The following is a 14,706-nucleotide window of genomic DNA, read 5'->3' as shown; positions in this document are numbered from 1 at the left end:
CAGTATTCCTCGCACGTAATTTGCGTCCCCATTACTCAGCGTTTATCAGCGTGCTCAGGCGACCACCTCTCGTACTTTTAAGCGCTGTTCTTGTGTTTTTTATTTATTTTTCCCTCTTTCTCTTTCTCGTTCTTTCTATACCCCTTTCTTTTAATTTGTTTTGCACGTCCACGAGGCACACGCGAGGGAATTTATCTCGTCGCTTGGGTGGATTTTCTGCAATCTTTTGGCCGGCTGCGGCAGTCATCGGTCGACTATCACGCGCCGTTATGAATGTAGAGATTTTCGCCCCTAGGAAATCGTCAGCGATTATTCACAAGGGACTTAAAGTTGCAGCTTGAACTTCTAACTTCTATCACAGTATCTAGTCTCTTTCCTATCCGGTGGGACGCGTCCGTGTACTCGCGCAAAAACTGCTCTCGCGAGAACGATGAGCTGTTGCGATATGTAATGCCTCGCAGTTGTTGTGAAGCGATTATCTATGATGATGCGTAATGTCTCCGTTGTGTGAAGATTCGTTGGTCCTTGAAAAATGCGTTAAAGTTTGAAGGAAAATGACGAAACGGTTGCCGAGATATACCGTCAGTTCGAAATATATAATTTCGATGATTAGTTGACTTCGTAAATTTCTCGTAGCGTTTTTTTTCCTATGAATTTTATACATTCTCCGATTTAGTTGATGAAGTTTCTGATTACTTTTGTTCCTATCGGTGATCTGAAAAGAAATATATATATTAGAAATCACACATTTAACAGTCATATAATTATAAAATAATAGTCATATAAAAAAATTTATTTTTATAATTACAGTCGTATAAATTTATATTTTGAAACACTATAAGCAATATTGAACTATAGGGAATAGTGAAGAAAAAATCTCATGGCTTAGAATTAGATTAGATTTTTTCAACGAAAATATATTTAAAATAATTATATAATTATATAAATTATATATTTTTATCAGTCTGCTTTACTGGCTGCAAAAATAGAATATTGCTTTTATATAAAATTAATGAAAATCCATTTTGTCCAAACATCGAAATGGATTGATATTATTGTAAAAACTTTCGCGAATAAAGGTTTTATTTGCTGAGATTTTGGTCGCGAAAGAAATCATGAAGGATACTTGAGTGAAGGAAGTTTTGCAGGATATTGTACGTGATTTAAAACCTTCTCGACAGCTTCGCTTAGAGGATTGCTTCTTGTATCGTAGAACGCGAAGTATCCGATACTCGTGTTCGAGTAAATGCGCGGAATGGCAAAAACATTCTGCTCTTATGTGTAGGAGGGAGCAAGTATCCGCTTTGAAAGACACTTTTTTTTCGCGATGTTGCTCTCTCAGCGTTTCCTCTGTTTCTCTCTCATTCTTGCCCGCTCTTCTTACGACATTCAAAGTTTAAAGAATGGCATCAAAGAGGATGATGTAGTAAAGCAAGTGTATCCTCGATCCTGTTGTTGCCTTATTCTGAAAAGATACAAAGAGAAAGCAAGAAGGAGAGAAAAGTATAAAGAAGAAGTAGAAGTTTATCATAGTTTAAGAAAAATGAATTTGAATATGTAAAAAGTTTTACTGTCGAAATTAAGAATAAAATTAAACAATCTTTTATAAAAAAGAAAAATTAATTAAATCAATAAATTAAAAGCTATAACAATTTGTTGAAATATAAAATGTATATTTTATAGCGAGAGATGTAAAAGTACTATTCTAAATCTATTTAGTTAAAGTTTTAATATTTAAAGTCGTATAAAAATGCAAATAGAAACTGTGTCATGTAGATCGAAATATCACGAATATATCAAAAACATATGATTTGAGATAAGACGATAAGAAAGAAGAAAAATTTTTCTCTTTAATTTAATCAAAAAAGATGTTGGCTCTACGTGAAAACGATAGACACATATTTGGTCTCTTCGGGTCATAAATCCCAGATTTAATCCTAAGGTTAATCCCGTATATTTTCTTTTGAAATTATAATTCATATTTTTTTATTCTTAAAAACACAGTTGTATATAGAAATTATAATTGTGCTTTACGCAGAATACTGTATCAGATAAATTTTGAAAGAGATTTGCAAACCATTAAATTATGAAAAACTTAAGAGAAAATATGTGGGACTTCAGGACTGAATTTGGGTTTTGTACTTTAATAGCTTAAATAAGAGTTCATTCCGCTTTTAAGCGGAGCGTGACATCTCATTTGATATAAATCGATCAAACGCACACAATAGACAAAGTGTCGGACGACTGTTCTGTTGTTTATGAAAGTCTTCACTGAAAAAATACATGTAATTTTACATGGAAATTACATGTATATGACTGGAAAATTATCTAAATTACATAAATATGCTTAGAAATTTACTGGAAATTGTAAATTTCCAATCATATTTAGGCAATTTTCCAGTCATAAACATGTAATTTCCATGTAAAATTACATGCATTTTTTTCATTGTTGGCAATGTATGTAATGATACATGATATTTTGATTGCTTTCCACAAATGACACAAGAATTGACCAATACTTTGTCTATTATGTGCTCTTGCTCTTAAGAAGATCTTAAAATAAAGTCGGATCATCGACGGGATCATCGTTTTATCAACTTACATATATACGATTTACGAAACATTGATATATTACTATATATTACTACATCAATATCGTATGCATACATACACATGAAATTTTCTGGGCTTTTCTTTCATATTAAAGCTCTCAGACTCATTTCAGCACAGTATTGTTCTTTCTTGTGATTCCTTCATGGAGCTAAACTTGTTTTGCACATACAAAGTATAAAACTTTTATATAAAGCGAATGTTGTTACGAGCCAGAAGTTAATAAGAAAATTGTAATTTTCTAAGTTTTTCCTTTTTCATATAAAATTGTTTGATTTCATGTGCGTATTTACAGTCTATTTATATTTGAATTCTGAAAAAGGATTTATAATTTTTTGTAATCAACAAAAACATTTCCGTACTAGAAAAATATCGCTTTTGGTAAAACAAGACAACTTTAGAATTTTCTTAATAAATTTTTAGAAGCTTTTCTCAATTAAATCAAATTGGAAAAGATATTCGCCTTGAATAGTCAGAAGATTTCAGATTTGAATTCTGGCTGACGTAATATTTTTTCAATACATTTTTTATAGTGTTTTTAAATAGTAGCATATAGTAAATAAATTTTTTTTTTTTTTTACTTTAATTTGTTATATCATTTTACCTTCGTGATTGTGTTTCAAGTTTGACAATAATCGGGGGGCTCGCAGATTTTTTTATAACTAAAAGATTTAAAATTTACATAGAAATATTAGGCATCAATATCTAGCCCCGTATTTTCTTATCTATTTGATTTTTCTTCCTATCTTTTTTTCATTTAGTTAGCTTTTTTCTCTCCATTGCTGTATAAATAACGATCTTCTCGTGTTTGTATTAGGAACTTGTAATTATCTCTGGGCTACCTCACGCGATAATTAGAAAAAGAGCGAAAACTTTACGCTTCGTCATACGTCTGCGGACTTTCTTAACGAAGTTGATCCTTTAATTAACGTCGAAAGAAAATGATAAAAAGGTAAATGACAAAAGCAAAACTTTTCTCTCGCATGATATACTGTAAAAGATAAAATTACGCGAAAACGTATTATATAAATATACGAAAATCGCGAAATCAGTCAGAGTAGTAAAAACAGAGTGTTTTTTGAGAGACAAGGCGCTATTGATGTGTGCTTAGAGCGTATATTCGATTTGAACACATTCCAAATAGCAGATGAGCATGATTCATGGCTCATATCTCATAACACGAAAATTAACGTTGTATTCGTCGACGAAAATTACTTGCGAAACGAATTATATATTAAGGAACTTATATAAAGAAAATTCATTTCTGTAGTTTTTATTTAAAATTCCTCGAAAATGATTGAGATTCTCATCATATTTATACTTTTATAACAATTTGAAATATCGATAATTTAATTTTAATACAAATTATTTTACAATATGTCTTAATATCAAATATTTCAACGAATTAAAGAAAGGATATTTAAAGATTTTATATACTACTATTTTATATACTATTATCCATTCCTGTTGATAAATTATTATTGCTATTCATTTGACAGAATTGAATTAATTTTGTCTGATCTATTGAAAATTTAGTCAGACTAAATTTATTCAGAATTAATTTCATTGCATCCGTCGTAAATAGATCAGTTCTGCTTAATTAAACTTATTTTATTTATCACTAATTTTACTTGTACGGATGATTAATGAATTTCTCGGGGCGCAGCGTCAGATGATATAGCTATTTATAAACAAATGCGTCGCGTGCAAATCGCCGACGTAGCTTTTGCAAAATAAAATGTGTGAAGCGTTCTGTTGACGTATGTTGTTTGCGGGTTCACAATTTAATAAAATAGGAAGCGAAGAGGTCTTTGATACGAAACGCGTACCGACGATGTAGGAGAGACCAGAAGTTACGCCGTGCAACAATTACGCTCTTTTAAGCATGACGACGCGACAGAATGGCGGGGGCGATGTATCTCCTTTGTGAACATGAACTTTAACAGTACGAAAGTTTTCGCGTTGCCGGGCAAAAACTTAGGGCTCGTTAAGAGGCGCGCATTTGCATGACATTTATCACAACTCCTGCGAGGACCTTTAAGATACGTGCCAGCGCGACCGGATAAAGTCGGAAGGATTAATGAGGATGTCTTTCTCCCATCCTCTCTGTTGCTACGCTCGCACTTCGCACGGTGTTAAGACGAAATATATATTCGTCTTAAGTACTTTAATGTCCTCTCTTCGGCAATGCTATTCTCTTAATGTTTTTGCAGAAGAACAGATGTCAAATATACGTCAAATATATCTCAATTATGCAACTATCTTTTAATCTATTGCTTGAAAATAAGAATTGAATGTTGAAGTTTAATGAAAAAAAGCTGCGGCAATTCATAATATTTTGATAAAATATTTCATTACCTGATATTTATATTTGACAGTATTATATATCGTAAATATATGAAATATTAGTGAAAATAGAGAGATAAGCTTTACATATGAATGTAATATTTATATTATTATTTTATTGTTTGAACAATTTCTCTCATCTCTCTATTCGCGATTAGAATAGATCTTGATCTCACTCATGAAGTGCTTTTTGCAGAAGTGCTATATTTTACCTATTGGCCACCTGGTGGCCGTGTAATTTTAACGATTTCCGGTCTGTTCGACGGATACACGTTTAGCTGCTACGTATTACGCGGATATCAATACACCGATATAATCCTCGATGTAAACCAGACATGCATTTCGACATGTAATCTGATGGTTAATACCAAATAATCACTACCGCGATTTTCAATATATAAGCTAGATAGTCAAATTACAATTTTAACATGCGGAATTATTGAAAAAAAGAGTCTGGTAGCTTTCTAATGTTGAGTAAAATAAATTCATTTAAATGTTTAGTTAATATAACCGAAAATAATTTTATTTTTTAAATATTAATAAGTATTACCAAATATAATAATATAACCAACCATTTTTGGTAATAACTACTAAATATTTATATAGAAAGATAAAATTATTTTATATTAACTGAACATTTGATTGAAATTTATTTTACTCAACATTTGATAGCTATTACCAGACACTTCTTTTTAGTGTAGCTGTACGCTGCTGTACTGTAATTTGAATTTATATATCTTGATCGTGATATGTTACGTTACATGTCTTGATTCCATTATAAATATGTTAAGTACTGAAAAATATTTTCTTTTTACATGAAATAAAAAGAAAGTTTTTTACTATTTATTTATTTATTTAAATGCAAAGCTTTCTAAATTAAGAAAATTAATTGAAATACAAATAAATTCGTCATGTATTTTGAAAATTTTTTATGCATTACCTAATACAGGATTTTGACTCTTCGTACTCAACTCGCGCAATGGTAATGTTGCGTGCGAAGCCGTCCGGCCTTCTCTTGCAAGTGTATCTGCGTGGCGTAAAACGTAAACGATGTAGCGGCCGTGACGCCTCGTGCGAAAATCGAATTTGCACCGTGAAGTGCGAGATCGGGACGTTATCGGCCAGCCGGCGTGTGCACAATTTTAACAATTTCCGGGCGGGTTGCTTTCGGCGTAACGCGGCGTCTCGCTCGAAGGTCGACGCGAGTCGGAACTCCCGCAATTCAAAACCTCGATTCGAATGATCGGCCGCGTTGGAATGGAATCGATGACGGGGCGTGTTATTATTAAGCGAAGCGATGACGGGTTGCTGTTCGCGGAATGATTTGTGCTGTCGACGTCTTTTCATGTTAAAGGGAATCTCCTCACTTACGTTTACATCTTCGTACTGTTTGAAATGGAGCTAAAATCTCCGTTTTGTTTGTCCTCCTAATGGGCATACGTGCACTGCTATTTCCTAGAAGAAAATTAAGATATTAAGATTTGTCGAATATGATGAATTTGTTTATAAATCTAACGTTGAAAAAAATTTGTTTGATATTTATTAAAATTGGAAATCGTTAACGAAATAGCTATTATAATATTAATGAAGAATTTACATACAACTGTAACTAATTCGATTGTGAAATTTTTATTGATTGTGAAAATTTTAATTATTGTCTTTGTGAATATCAAAGTTATTCAAATTAACTCCACATTTTCAAAAAATTTGAAATTAATATTTTATTTATTATTTGATAACAATTTTAACTGAAATGTAATTTAAAGATTAATTACGTAAAGTAGCGTTATTATATTTGTAACACTAATAAAGATTAATTGATGAACTTATCAAACTTTATTCTAACTCTCATAACTCTAATAAGTTTAGCTTAAACATAGATCCAGTCTGTTAAAGAGCATACCATTCAAGGAGATAGCGATTAACCCAGGAACACTCTGTAGAACATGTCAATGGTGTTCATGACATACGGTCGAGGCAACGACGGGCCCATGGATTACATGTGCGACACGTGTCGCCGACGCATTTACCGGCGTGACGTTAACACGTGCATCGTCGCGGCTTCTCGTTGCGGCGCGTCTCGCAATGCGTAAGTACCGCGCGGAAATGCGTGTACGCTGTGGTTTCGAATGCACGTTGCGAATGATTTACAACACGCGTTCGCGGGTAGCATGCACCGGATGCAAGTTGCTCGCACAGATGCGACATGAAGATTTAATTTTCTGATCGTGATCGTTAACCGGATCATTCCCCGACGTTCGATTCAACAATTTTAATTATTATTCGTCAAGTTCCGTTGGTATTTTTTTTCTTTTCACTACAAAATTCTGCTCGAGGGCGAACATCCGAGACCCCGATATATCCGTCATCGATGGAAAACATGTCGGACGTAACGAAGAAGATAGTCCCGACGTGGGTGCCGCGCGCCATTCTCGAGCTTTTCATTCAAAACGAGTCGTGTCCAATTAAGCGAGATGCCTCGTATACGCTCCATTTATTCATAATGCGACATGTTTCATCGATATTTCGCTTCTGGCTAAAAATGGGAATATATCAAGTTTTAGATGAGGACCCGTGTTTGCTTCCAATAACATCTTGTCTCTGAACATTCAGTCAGGAAAAAAGAGCTATAATAATTATTTAAAATCTACGTAATGAACAAAATTTATGTAATAAATGATATAAAGAAAAAAAGATGATAAAGCGTACATGAAATGTGAACAAAATATTTAAATTAGCAATTATTCCAAAAAATGCATTTCACTGTTTTTTTTACAATTAAAAATTTATTTCAAAATTGTCCTCTGAAAACTAATTGTGATTTATTTATGACTCTCTTATATAGGACTTAACTTTTTTTCTAAGAAAATATTTTTTCAGCTAGTCTTTATAATGAAATTAATGCATGATTCTGCAACAAGTTACCCGTACATAAATTATGCAAATGTCTTACTTTTCACCACAGAATATTAAACGAATGAATATAAAACGCGCGCAATAAAAGAAGTCACAAGGGACATGGTCAGATTACCCTCTTTGGGCAGGAATCTCTAATAATAGTAATAAAATAAAGCGGAGATGTACTTAGATGCCTCACGAGGAATGCTAACGAGATGGTCTCCATTTGCAATTCCCGTATACTTTAGGAAACGTTGGGAATACAATACAAGCCAAGTTCCGCCGCGCGCGCAGAAGTCATTCTGCCGAGGCAATCCGGATTCGCAACGAGGCCACGGAGGCGGCTAATTGAATTCAATCGAAAATGCTTGCCTAATTGCAGCGTCAAGCTTTCGTAAGCCTCGTCTTCGGAAGTTCGCTGTTCCTTCCTCTCGTGACCCATCCTTCCTTTCTCGCGTTCGGCCTCCCTCGATTTGCCTTCCATCTTGGAAGTGAGACTCAACTTTCAAGTTTATAGAACTGAATCTTAAGCGGCCGACCCTCCAATTTAAACTTGGGTTGCGATGCTATCGTTTTGCCCTTGAAAGCGGGTTACCTCCGCTGGTGCGAGGACACAGCCGTGGATCCCTCTTGGATCGTACGTCTTCGCGGCGGCTCATGAATCATTTCGATGTGACGACCGCGTGCGACATGCTCTCTCAGAAATACACTGAAGCCCTTTTACGTATTTACAGTAGTATCACAGATTTGACATCATTCAGGACTCGTAAAATATTTGACAGATTTTTTTCAAGAATTACGAGTCGACTTTCTTTTAATATAAAAATCATTATTTATCACTTTTGTCACTTTTAACGTTGAGTTCTTTGCTCCAGATACAATCCTGTCGAACTTTTTATCTTGTCCATTTATATTTCTTTTTCATTTCGAAGTAGAGATAGCTTCGTAATTTATCTTCCTTGAAAATATTTGATATTCATACAGTTTTAATCATTTGTCTCCTACGACAATAGTAAATATTGAAGCAGTAACAAATATATTACACAACACAGTAACAATTTCTCATTGAAAAGTAATCATTCGAACTTTTATATTTTTCTTCTGCTAGAAAATCGTTCATAATCCAGGTCAAACGCTTCTATTAAGCTTAATTCATTTTTAATGACTTCTCACGGTCGCGACGTAAGCGAAAGTGCGCAAAAATAAGCCGCTCGTGAAACGACCAGCACCAGACAGCCTTCGCTGCTCTATGCGACTTGTCCCGACTGATTTTTCGAGTACGTCCGACCTGTCAACAGCCTGATGGAACGGGGAAAGACTCCAAGAAAAACGCACGATCGCTGAGTTAGAAATGAATCATCGGCTCGTAAGGCTACCGTTGACGATTAGTTCTTCCGCTCGTTATTACGGTCGACGGCCGACAGATTGGTTGGCGTGAAGGGAAAAAGCTTTTACGCCGCATTTTTGTGTTCAGGACGAACGATCACTTCGGATCGGCACATGGATCGGCGTGGGATCGCAGTGATGAAAATTTGATCGAAGAGAAAGAGAGAGAAAGATAGAGGGTCCCCACGTGTGGTGCTTTCACGGCAATTTGGAATCTCGTAGGCTCGTTCTTCTTTGCGACAGAAATAACTCAAGGCATCCCATATGAACGTAGTCTGACAGCGTAATGTATATAAACACCTCGTAGTCAACCAATCGGTCAAACCACTGGGAATAGATACTTCAAAAAGTCCAGATACATCTCCACAAGGCAAGAAAAGAATTGTAGATTTAATATTCTGTGTTAAACATCTTAGCAATTGAGCCACGAATTGAATTTCCGAAAGAAGTAAAATATAAATTTCAGCGACAATAGCTTTAATTTAAGCCATTTATTCTCAGTCAATTCATTCATCGCGAAGCTATCTTAAAATATCAATAGAAAAAAGTCTGTTTTAAATTGATTTAGAAGTTTATTATAAAAGTTAAAACTTGGGAAATTGATGTATAACATTGTTATGTTGTACAATATTATATCACAGTTATTGAAGTTTTGTGGAGCAAAGATTTTCTTCAGCAATTTAAAACTTTTCAAGTTTAGTGTACCTTTCGAAAGAGTTCTATTCACGATCGTTCGACTAAGTTTTCAAAGAAGCTCGCGTTTTTATGCTGCACACGCTGCACGCGCTGCTTTTACGTGTCGCAAAATAAATTTCCTTGTCGTATTCCCGCATTTACTGTCGCGTTTACTGTTTGCGGTTGCGCACAGCAGCTTCAGAAACGGTTTACGAAGTGCGGATTTACGAATGTCGGTTCCTACGAATCCTCTGTGACGCTCGAACGACGATCATAAGGAGATTTTATCGTTACGACATTGTATCCTTGTCGTACATAACATGAAATGTTGTATCTTAGCGTGTCGTCGTTTATTTCTCGTCCGAGAAATCTCGAGCGTGACTACTTAAATGTCTACATCGGTTGTCTGACTCATAATGGTAATAGCTTTTTGTACGCAGAAAAACATTCTCTTTTCAGATCTTCAAGCCGTTTAAAAACTTCTTTATCGATATTTATATATTAGATCTGTTTTTTTATTGCTGCACTCTCTGAACTGATGCACACGGTGCAATAAGTTGAAGTGAAATAAACGTATATTTGTTTTACTTTAACTTATTGCACCGTGTGCATCAGTTCAGAGAGTGCAGCAATAAAAAATAGATCAATTATATAGTGATTCAGAATTATTTTTATATTTGAAAATGTTTCCTCCCTATATTTTTAAACACAATACAATTTTAAATTTAATGTCTTAATCTTGTTAAAATTAAAATTAATTTAAATTTAATTTTTATCATTACATAAAAAATATTAAAGTGAAATACCGTACGCGCGATTTCTGTGTAAATATAAGATTTTATATAAAATTTCTATAAGAATACAAGAAAATTTTTAAATTGTTAATTTGTTATCTTTGAAGATGTAAGTACCAATGAAAAAGAGTATCGAAAAGTCGTTTTATCATCGTTGCGAAGATTCGTTGTATTGCGTTTTAGAATATCCTCTACATTTCTACCGCTAGATGCGATCATTTTGCAATCTTCGTTCTGCAATCAAAGACTAACGGAAAGAAAAATGAAAGGATTAAGTGAAGCACGAAACGAACGTCGACCACATTACGGCGAAACTCGATTTTGAGATGAGGGGAAAAAAAGATTCTAATTGTACTCAACTCAGTCGCTGCGGCGTATAGCGCAATAAAAGGGTCGGCAATAAAAGGCAGCGAAGCAGCTAACAGTGAAGAGGTATTTTTACGGGAGACGTGCAGTTACTGTCCTGGTTTTCTCGAGCGAATGTCTCAATGTCCACCTCCACGCAGGGCGGCAGTTGATAAATGCACGCGCAATTTGACGCGGCCCTTTCCTTTACGGTACCTATCTTTATTCCATGTTCGTATTCACACACGGTTTGCAATATACACTCTTTGTGTTTCCCCTCGTGCATTTAGATTTTACGCTCTGAACTTCTCTTTCGGAAAAAACAACATCAAGAATGAGAACGAATGTTGAGTTGAAATACATAGGAAATAATATGCCGAAGGAGAAAATTCGATTTTCATAAATTAAAAACAGTAATATAAATGATAAGCGCGCGTGGTAATATTACGAGATTGTAATATTTGCTTTCATGATGCATTATTCTGCTCCGTTATTTAAAGGATTATCGTAGGGGGGAAAATTACTCCCCAGCGACAAATTCCCGAATAAACTGCGTTCGCGATAGGCAGATGGTAATCCCGAACAGAACAAAAGAAAAACCGCGTCCGCACTCCCAACCGAAGCCTCCATTGCGCCGGCAATGTAAACATCTGGATATATATAGCAGCGAGAGAAAACGGCGAAAAGTTTTAGCGAGTGCTTCTGACAATCTTTAAACGATTAACGGGATGTATGTGTCAGACAAAATTATTTTTTAAGAAAATAATAAAGTAATTAATTAATTTTTGCTACAATATATTTTTAATTTTTTTTATATCGAAAATTTATTTTTTTTAAGTAATAAAATAATTAATTAGTTTTATTATAACTTTTTAATTTTTTTCATTGAAACTAACGGTATTTACATTTTTCTTTTAGTTTAATTTTCTTATATTTTACAAGCAAGTAGCACTGTATTAAGATCCTCTTTTGGATTGATATAATTTAAAATGCTCGTGACGTTTTTAATGAAATTGTGAAATATCGCTTTTGTGTAACTTTCTACCATAGAAAACCGTGAAGTTACCAGCTACAATATCTTTTAGAGCACCATATAACTGGCGCAGACATTTTCAATTTTTCATATTCTTTATGTCCGCGGGTATCTTCGGGCACGTTTCCGGAACAGAACGAGAGATCGGAGATCGGTTATTTTTCTTTCTCTTTACGCTAAGATAACCTCGTGTTTTCTTGGTTCTGTCCGCTTTATTGCCTCGCCTCGTTCGTCTTCTTCTTACGCTCGTAGTAACGCGGACGAGTAAAACGCGCCCTTCGATTCTAATAGAACATCGTAAAACCGCGACGACGTCGTGAAAACTGCAGAAGACGATGCAGCGGGAAACATTCTTTAGCGAGCATTCTTGGTGTATCCGGGAGACCGTCGCTTTTCCAATTTCTTCGAACTCCACATTTCTCGACTTCCACTTTTTCTATGCTGATTTTTTGCAAGGAATGTGCCGGACATGTGAGAAATATTCACGCGGAAAAATAGATGACTGGACGTCGTTGTGAATACCTAACTCCGCCTTTCTTTATTGAAATATTTTAGGATGAAAATCGCGCGCCATATGGTTTATCTGGTTTCATTAATAAGCTCTTGTTTGTTCATTTATCATAAATACATACTAATTATCGTGATAACGATCCCAATATTCGAAGAATTTATCTAATATAATTGCTGATTGTTGCATTAATCACATTAGGGTCAGTTTTAACCGATATTGATTCGATTTAATTTTAATTTAATAAATTTTTCTTTTTCGTTTGCCCTACTTTTAGAAAGAAGTCTTATGCTAAAAATAAAGCGACGAAACCAGACGTTAACAATCTAATATGTGTCATCACATTATTAGACTTAAGTAAACAGAGATCACAAAAATCACAAAGATACACCAATAATAACCATAATATTACTTTCTCAGTAACCATCAGGTTAGTAAGGGCACATTTAAACACTTTTTCAACCAGAGGACCGAGACGTCAACCCATCTTGCTGTCATCATTGGCTTCTTCCTTTTTCGAACGTAAAAGCTTCTCTCCTATCTTCTCTCGTTCCACCCTTTTTCTCCCTAAGCTTCGCTATGTCACGTCAAATCAAGTTTGACCCTCGCTTTTCTTTACACCCGTACGAAAAGACAGGAAGTTTCTTTGGAACGTACCTTTTTCTTCTTCTTCCTCTTCCACCTTCGTGACTTCTTTTTATTCACCTTCCTCTTCGTGTTCGTCGTCGTCGTCGTTGTCGTTGTCTTCTTCGTTATCGTTATCTTCTTCTCTTCTTCCTGTCCTCCTCCTCGTCCCCTTCTTCTTTCTCCTCCTCCTCTTCCTCCTCCTTCTTTTGTTTCTTTCCGCGGTCACGGCCGTGCGGAATTCGAACCAGGGTTCGATTTGGCGGCACCCGGTTGGAACTGGTCGGCATTACTGCGTTAGAGTAGACTGTTCGCACCCGAAGTCTACCTCCTTCTCGACTTCTCTCCGTCTTTCTCTCTTTCGTCTCCTCAGCCCTCCGCCTCTTTTCCTTTCCCGTTCTCTCTTTCTCATTCTGTTGTCCACAGTTTCCTCCGCGGCGCACTCACTCTCTTTCTCGCGTTTTTCCCTTCCCCTCTTTATCTCTCATTCTCGCTTTCGTAAACGCTTCGTGACCCGTCTCAATTTTCTCTTTTTCTCTCTCCCGCTATTTTCCGGCGATGCTGCTCTCCCACCTCGAGATCTTTTCTCTCTCTCTTTCTCGCTTCTTGGTCTTGTCCCATCTTTCTTCTTCTTCACGCCAGCCGGTCCTCCGTCTTTTTCTCTCTTACGAACCGCAGGCGCTATCTTACCGATCTAAAATTACCCTAGAAACACCTTTTCCTTCTCTTTCTCTCTCCTTCTAATACCGTCTTCTCCCCTATACCGCTTTTCCTCCCGCAACTTTCAACGCACACGCCGGCTTCCGCTATGGACGCGTAGCTTGCCTCTCTGAGGTGAGCAACTCATTCCTGAGCAGGATCGATTACTTAGATCAGATTTATATATCGATATGTAGATATTATCGTAGTGTGTGATCAATTCGGTGACAGGCGACGAGTCGATCGGTAATCGGAAAATAATATATATGAACGTAAAATGAGAAAAATGATTTTGAAGATAAAGTGGAACAGTGAGATTGAGATCAGCGTGCGGTGTTTTCTATTATTTATTTTTAAAGCTTTATTTTACACTAATAAAGTTAACTGTGCAGTGAAGTAAACAAAAAGTTAGAATAATAAGGTGCAAAAATAACGAGATTTATTAAATATAGAAAATAGAATAAGTATACAGAAATAAATACTAACAAATTATTCTTTTTTGGATATTGAACGATAATAATCTTTATCGTAATTTTTATCGAAGAAAAGCGGATTAATAATCTTAAATTTAATCTCACTTTAATTAATATTAATTTTATCTTGATAGGGATTTGATGCAGAAGTTGGATTTTCAGATTTAAATAGTTGCAATGTATGATATTGTCTCATCACATTTCTATTAAAATACGATCGTTTTTACAATTTTTAAGGTACCTGTAGCAATCAACTTCTGAGTTTATTACTTTATTCAGATATTTCCTATGCAAGAGATAAAACCACATGGTCAA

General features: G+C 35.2%; 1 protein-coding gene and 1 long non-coding RNA gene across 2 annotated transcripts in view; one reads left to right on the top strand and one right to left on the bottom strand.

Moving 5' to 3' along the window:
- Ror (tyrosine-protein kinase transmembrane receptor Ror) overlaps positions 1-14,706 on the top strand; it is a 282,701-nt gene that overhangs the window by 77,264 nt on the left and 190,731 nt on the right. The window lies entirely within an intron of this gene.
- On the bottom strand, positions 1,096-13,535 carry LOC108729116 (uncharacterized). The gene is made up of 3 exons (XR_001936919.1): positions 13,253-13,535; positions 6,328-6,411; positions 1,096-1,465 (listed from the first exon to the last, which is right to left on the bottom strand). It is a non-coding gene; the product is annotated as an uncharacterized lncRNA (long non-coding RNA).

This window comes from Mycetomoellerius zeteki, unplaced genomic scaffold (genome assembly GCF_001594055.1).
Source record: "Mycetomoellerius zeteki isolate Tzet28-1 unplaced genomic scaffold, Tzet1.0 scaffold70, whole genome shotgun sequence".
NCBI classification, from domain to species: Eukaryota; Metazoa; Arthropoda; class Insecta; order Hymenoptera; family Formicidae; genus Mycetomoellerius; species Mycetomoellerius zeteki.
Note: the sequence above shows the minus strand (reverse complement) of the source record. Positions and strands in the feature narration are given on the sequence as shown.